Raw genomic sequence first — 7,754 nt, forward strand, 5'->3', positions numbered from 1 at the left:
ATAAATGAATGAACCCAAATGACAGGGAGGGGCTAAAACCTCACAGAAGATCTGTGTGAAGAGGCTGTGGTGATCAGCCCCTTTATCCGCACCTGGTGGAGGTGGCTAGCGTTCCTCGGCCCGGAGCACAGATGTTTGCCACAGGGCTAGTGGCGTTATCTAGCTGTCCCAGACTGCTTAGTGTGAGTCCGAAATGTGTGATCTACTCAAGCCTGGAAGTGAAAACCAGGGCTAGATTAAGCAATGCTTAATAAAATTACTGAGAGATGTTTTTAGTTTCTAGAAACACGACTTAAGTACCACATGCCACATGAATACAACTGTGATGGTTAATTTTATGAGTCAACTTGACTAGGCCATGGTGTCCAATTGTTTGACCAAACACCAGCCTAAATGTTATTGTGAAGTTATCTTATAGATGTGATTAATATTTAGATCAGTAGACTTCGAGAAAAGCAGATCACCCTTCCTAATGTGGGTGGGCCTCATCCAATCAGTTGAAGATCTTAAGAGCCTAGACGGGTTTTCCAAAGAAGAAATTTGGCCTTCAAACTGCAACATAGAAATTCTGCCTGGATTTACAGCCTGTCTGGCTTGCCTTGCAGATTTCAGTCTCAAGACTACAACATAAACTCTTACCTGGATTTCCAACCTGTTGGCTTGCCTTACAGATTTTGGATTTGCCAGCGTCAACAATCACATGAGCCCTTTGAATTCCTTAGAATAAATCAATCTCTCTCTCTCTCTCCCTCATATATATATATAAAATATATACACACATATATATCTATATGTAGATAGATAGATATAAATGTAGCTATTTGTTCTCTTTCTCTACAGATCCCCGACTAATACGACAACAAACAACATCCCTACTTACATTTTCCTCTTGCAAGGAAGAAAATCATGTCCTGTGTTATTCTCTTTTGACTCAGTTGTCTAATAGCCTTATATTAGACATTTTGAACTGCCTAGCAGTTGATGAAATGGTTCATTACATAAGACCCAAGTGATAGTTTAATTGCAAACATAGTACCTAAGAAATGAGAATTCCATTCCAGGACTGGGAATATTGCACAACCCAAATTGACTAAATGAAGGCAAACATCACAAGTGAATTTTCAGGCATCAGCGAGAGAAATATTTGAGCACTAGGCCATTAAATGCCCCTTAAATTTTGTTAGCTTAATGTTTTTGGCCTGAATCTATGCCCTGAGAACTCAACATGGCCCAAAGTAGGCAGGAACAAAAACCTTTTTTGGTGTAATTGATTGAGGAATGGGATGATTTTGTCAGGTAAGCAGCCATCCTTGTGATAAAAGTCAATTTCATGGCTTTACTAAATGTATGGCTACAGCGATCACGATGTGTGTCTTTGGGCCCTGCCGACTTCACACAGTATGACAACCAGGTTCAACCCCATCCTTACTGGTGCTCCCACTACCAGGCTCAAGTTAGGAAACATCTTTGTATTCATTTGGACTTTTATTTCCCTTTGTTCCACATGTATTGAAGTTATATTTTGCAAGACAGTTTTTTATAAACTCCTGACTAAAGAGAATAAATTGGTCTGCTTCTGCAAAGAGATTTGACAAGGCAATTTAAAAGGCAATAAGAAGCCAAATGAGGTTGCATGATGGGGACAGGGATCACCCCAAACAGTGCCTCACCAGTTTGGTTGTTCTCGTGGAAGAGAAAGGTGGTCTCATATTTTCTATGAGGAGAAGGAAGAGAATTTGGGATTGGGGGCGGGGAGGTCCTTGCTTTTATTATAATCACAAGGTTAATGTCTGCATTTCCTCCAAGAGTATTTCCCCCTCGTTTAATGCAAACTTTTTTTGACAGCAATAATCCTCCTCCAATAATCCTCCTCTTGATACTATTCAATTGTTGTTCTTCTTGCTAATTGCTGATTTGAATGGCTAGTATTCTTAGTTAAGTGTATGAAGGCCATAGATACTTTTGCTTTTATATTTCTCTTCCATTCACATTCATTCCATCTCCTCATAGTCATCTAGGGTGACTATTAGAACTTGTAGTTATTTATGTCAATGTTTGCCTCTGCCCCTAGTTTAGTAATTCTTCAAAGGATTACATCTAACACATTTTCCTATCTTCCCAGAACGAAATTCTTTAATCATATATAAGTAGTGTGTATTAAGCACTCAGCATAGTGCCAAGCATCTGATAGGCACAAAATATTTGGCAGCCCCACAACTTTTTTCTCTAAGCACCACTTAGCTCCAAGGATCGGAGACTTCTGGTTTGCAGGCTCAATCTCACTCATTTCATGAGTGAATTGGAAATAGGCCTGATACTGCATTAACAGCTGAGGTTCAAGGGCATGAAATTGGCTTTGCCACCCTAATCCCAGCATCCGGTGTCTCGGATGAGCCTGTGGATTTCTCTAAGCTGGAGCTTTCGGCCTAACCCTCAAGCTGCGTGTCCATCCATCCTGATGGGCTGGATTTCTGCCCTGGTGTGGTTCTTCTCTGTAATAGGCACCATGGTCAGAGACTCAGCCCACCTGACCAGGGCCCAGCCACCTCTTCAAACCTGGGCTTTATCTCTTCCCATCTAGATACAGAACAGTTTCAATCTAGATGGATGTCTTTTGAACAAAATCATTACCTCATGCTCAACTATGGTTATCGCTGAATCCCCTCAACCAGTCTATAACTCTTAGAGACTGAAAATGGCCTCGATGAGAACTGAGTTTGCCATAACCTGTTGAACATGGTGATTTGGGCTGAGCCTACCTCCTACAGGCTTGCCCAGCTTTGGTCTGCGCTGCTTTGTCTGCCAGCTTGCTCTTGAAGCCTCAACTTGTAAGAGCTCCCTCTTGGCCCAAACAGACAACCATTTAGCTTTGGAAATCATCCTAGCTTCCTGTTGTCTGGGTTTTATTGCATTAAATCAAATTATTATTATTATTTTTTAAGAGACTATCTTTTAAAACCTAAAATTGCGCCTACTGGACAAGTTTTGAGGTTATCTGAAACCTTGCTACCCAAAGCATTGTTGCCAGACCAGCAGCACTAGCAAACCCTGGGTGCTTTCTAGAAATGCAGAATATGAGGCCCTCCCTAAAACTACTGAATCAAAATCTGTGTTTTAACAAGATGATTCACCTGCACATTTAAATTTTTCTTTTTGAGATGGGGTCTTGCTATGTTGCCCAGGCTGGAGTGCTGTGGCTAGTCCCAGGTTGTAGTACAATCATGGTGCACTACAGCCTCAAACTCCTGGGCTCAAGTGATCCTCCTGCCTCAGCTTCTTCAGTAGCTGGGTCTACAGGCCTGCACATTCAAATTTGAAAGCACTGATCTAAAAACTCAGCGTCGCATCAAATGGTGGTGGTGGGGGGACTACTGACACTATTGTGAGGTTAGAGACAAGATTCATTTTTGAAAAGAGAATTAATTTTATAAATAAAAGAATTAGTTCTGAAGTTGAAGTGACTTTACATTGCCATACTCATGGTAGTCTTGTGTTTGCTCAAAACCCAACATAGGCAGGTTGGATTGTGAAGTGTTTTTCCTAAATTATGAATTCCTTCTGACCTTCCTCCTGGAACTTCCTGTCCCAGTCTCGTGTGGGTAACTTATCATGGTGGTCTGTGAAAATTACCACACAGGAAAGAATGGGAGACTCTTAATTACTGAATTCCTACACACTAGTTATTCTTATATTTAGAGCCTTTGCAGGGCCCCTGGGCATATACACACAATTAAAAAGATAAACAAGAGTCCCAGCCAAGTTGCAGCTGTTGTCAAGTTCCTTGGAATACTAACCTAGCGAAGTGCTTTCTTTTATATTGAAGTAAGTTCTCTGCCAACAACAGTTGGTCGGCTGATAACCTGTGGGACTTGAGCCTGCTCGTGAGGCGCCACAGGGGCAGTGCTGGGCCCAGGAGATCCCAATGAGTTACCCTTTTGCAGTTACGAGTGTAGGGGGTCTCCTAGAACCAGAAATTAGGGGGCTGAGAGTCAAATCGGTTGGATTTAGCTCCTACCACAATCGAGGTTCCTTGTTCTATTGCAGACCAGAAATAATTCTTACATCCGACCGGACTGTATCTAAAGCAGCACAGATGTGAGGAATTTTTTCCTTTTTAACTATCACAAGAGCAAGAAATGCACCTGGTCCTTTCAGGAGATTATTCTAATGTCTAAAGTGTTAAGAGATTTTTTTTTCTCTTAAGTCTAAATCCTTTTTGCTAACCAGCAAAAACATTTTCCCATTCTGTCTATAGACAGACATCTATAAACTGAAGAAAATCCAACTTTCCCTACCTATAGAACTTCCTTCCATCAATACTCCTTGCTTCTCTACGTGATATTTCAAGCTTTTCTCTTTGTGTCTCATTTTTTTCTCTTTTAACTTTTGTGCCTATTCTTTGAAGCCTCTCAGAGCTCTCAGGTTCTCTCCCCCTTTAGACCGTGGACCTGAATAACAGGCTTTAGTAACGTTCCGCTCAGTAGAGACGACTGGGTCCTTTCAAGCTGCATTCCTTTCACACTTCCGGACGTGGTGCTCGTTCTACTACATGGTTTTACTCTTCCTGGATGATCAATTGCAGTGATTTCTCCAGCATCTTTTTCTTTTCGTTCATGGTGGTTGTCTCTATTGCTCATAATCTTTGTTTAAAATACTTTCTCCAATTTGCCAGTTTCATTTCAAGGTCTACTTCTAACTTCCAGATGTTCCTTTTGTCATGAAAATGAAATTCGGTGTAACCAGTGACTAAACAAAAAGGAAACTCAAGGCAGTTACGTTGTAATGCTGAGTGCCAGACGGGAGTTAGGAAGGAGGTCTGGATTTGAGTCTCTGTCCCCATCAGCTCTACCAACTTGCTACATGACTTCGAATAGATTGACTACCGTACAAAGAGGGACCCCTAAATCCCTTTCCTATTCTAAGTTTCCTCAACTCTGAGAAATCTGTCATGAATGGACTTGGATTGTGTTTTCCATCCCTCCCTTCCCTCACGGCTTCCCTATTTTAAGAGCTCAATTGCTTAAAAATTACTCTTAGGAAAGAATCTGAAGTTAATTACTTACTTTTAAAAAAGAAACGATTTAGAAATATGTACAACATCCTAAACACTATAAAGATCAATACCTTCGTCCACCACGCACCCACCTCACAACTGTAATAAATAAAATGTTACCCTTGAAGTTTAATCCTTTGGATGGTCTCTCATCTGTTGCAATCCACCGACTACCTCTAGACAATAACCTCTCTCTGGGATAGTTATCCAGTCTCTGATGTACACTTAAGTCACAGTGTCACCCTTTCAAGGGGTATTGTATTCAAGCCTCGTCCCTAATAATAAAATAAATAGTTTATATATACTTTTAGTGGAATTTTTGGCAGATGGAAAAGATGTGGAGAGCAGAGAGTCCTTCCCAGCGGTAATGGCTGGCTCTGAGGAGACTCTTAATTACTGAATTCCTACACACTAGTTATTCTTATATTTAGAGCCTTTGCAGGGCCCCTATTTGTTCTCTTTCTCTACAGATCCCCGACTAATACGACAACAAACAACATCCCTACTTACATTTTCCTCTTGCAAGGAAGAAAATCATGTCCTGTGTTATTCTCTTTTGACTCAGTTGTCTAATAGCCTTATATTAGACATTTTGAACTGCCTAGCAGTTGATGAAATGGTTCATTACATAAGACCCAAGTGATAGTTTAATTGCAAACATAGTACCTAAGAAATGAGAATTCCATTCCAGGACTGGGAATATTGCACAACCCAAATTGACTAAATGAAGGCAAACATCACAAGTGAATTTTCAGGCATCAGCGAGAGAAATATTTGAGCACTAGGCCATTAAATGCCCCTTAAATTTTGTTAGCTTAATGTTTTTGGCCTGAATCTATGCCCTGAGAACTCAACATGGCCCAAAGTAGGCAGGAACAAAAACCTTTTTTGGTGTAATTGATTGAGGAATGGGATGATTTTGTCAGGTAAGCAGCCATCCTTGTGATAAAAGTCAATTTCATGGCTTTACTAAATGTATGGCTACAGCGATCACGATGTGTGTCTTTGGGCCCTGCCGACTTCACACAGTATGACAACCAGGTTCAACCCCATCCTTACTGGTGCTCCCACTACCAGGCTCAAGTTAGGAAACATCTTTGTATTCATTTGGACTTTTATTTCCCTTTGTTCCACATGTATTGAAGTTATATTTTGCAAGACAGTTTTTTATAAACTCCTGACTAAAGAGAATAAATTGGTCTGCTTCTGCAAAGAGATTTGACAAGGCAATTTAAAAGGCAATAAGAAGCCAAATGAGGTTGCATGATGGGGACAGGGATCACCCCAAACAGTGCCTCACCAGTTTGGTTGTTCTCGTGGAAGAGAAAGGTGGTCTCATATTTTCTATGAGGAGAAGGAAGAGAATTTGGGATTGGGGGCGGGGAGGTCCTTGCTTTTATTATAATCACAAGGTTAATGTCTGCATTTCCTGCAAGAGTATTTCCCCCTAGTTTAATGCAAACTTTTTTTGACAGCAATAATCCTCCTCCAATAATCCTCCTCTTGATACTATTCAATTGTTGTTCTTCTTGCTAATTGCTGATTTGAATGGCTAGTATTCTTAGTTAAGTGTATGAAGGCCATAGATACTTTTGCTTTTATATTTCTCTTCCATTCACATTCATTCCATCTCCTCATAGTCATCTAGGGTGACTATTAGAACTTGTAGTTATTTATGTCAATGTTTGCCTCTGCCCCTAGTTTAGTAATTCTTCAAAGGATTACATCTAACACATTTTCCTATCTTCCCAGAACGAAATTCTTTAATCATATATAAGTAGTGTGTATTAAGCACTCAGCATAGTGCCAAGCATCTGATAGGCACAAAATATTTGGCAGCCCCACAACTTTTTTCTCTAAGCACCACTTAGCTCCAAGGATCGGAGACTTCTGGTTTGCAGGCTCAATCTCACTCATTTCATGAGTGAATTGGAAATAGGCCTGATACTGCATTAACAGCTGAGGTTCAAGGGCATGAAATTGGCTTTGCCACCCTAATCCCAGCATCCGGTGTCTCGGATGAGCCTGTGGATTTCTCTAAGCTGGAGCTTTCGGCCTAACCCTCAAGCTGCGTGTCCATCCATCCTGATGGGCTGGATTTCTGCCCTGGTGTGGTTCTTCTCTGTAATAGGCACCATGGTCAGAGACTCAGCCCACCTGACCAGGGCCCAGCCACCTCTTCAAACCTGGGCTTTATCTCTTCCCATCTAGATACAGAACAGTTTCAATCTAGATGGATGTCTTTTGAACAAAATCATTACCTCATGCTCAACTATGGTTATCGCTGAATCCCCTCAACCAGTCTATAACTCTTAGAGACTGAAAATGGCCTCGATGAGAACTGAGTTTGCCATAACCTGTTGAACATGGTGATTTGGGCTGAGCCTACCTCCTACAGGCTTGCCCAGCTTTGGTCTGCGCTGCTTTGTCTGCCAGCTTGCTCTTGAAGCCTCAACTTGTAAGAGCTCCCTCTTGGCCCAAACAGACAACCATTTAGCTTTGGAAATCATCCTAGCTTCCTGTTGTCTGGGTTTTATTGCATTAAATCAAATTATTATTATTATTTTTTAAGAGACTATCTTTTAAAACCTAAAATTGCGCCTACTGCCATGGTGTCCAATTGTTTGACCAAACACCAGCCTAAATGTTATTGTGAAGTTATCTTATAGATGTGATTAATATTTAGATCAGTAGACTTCGA

The sequence above is a fragment of the Propithecus coquereli genome, unplaced genomic scaffold (assembly GCF_000956105.1).
Source record: "Propithecus coquereli isolate 6110/MARCELLA unplaced genomic scaffold, Pcoq_1.0 Scaffold16, whole genome shotgun sequence".
Lineage (NCBI taxonomy): Eukaryota > Metazoa > Chordata > Mammalia > Primates > Indriidae > Propithecus > Propithecus coquereli.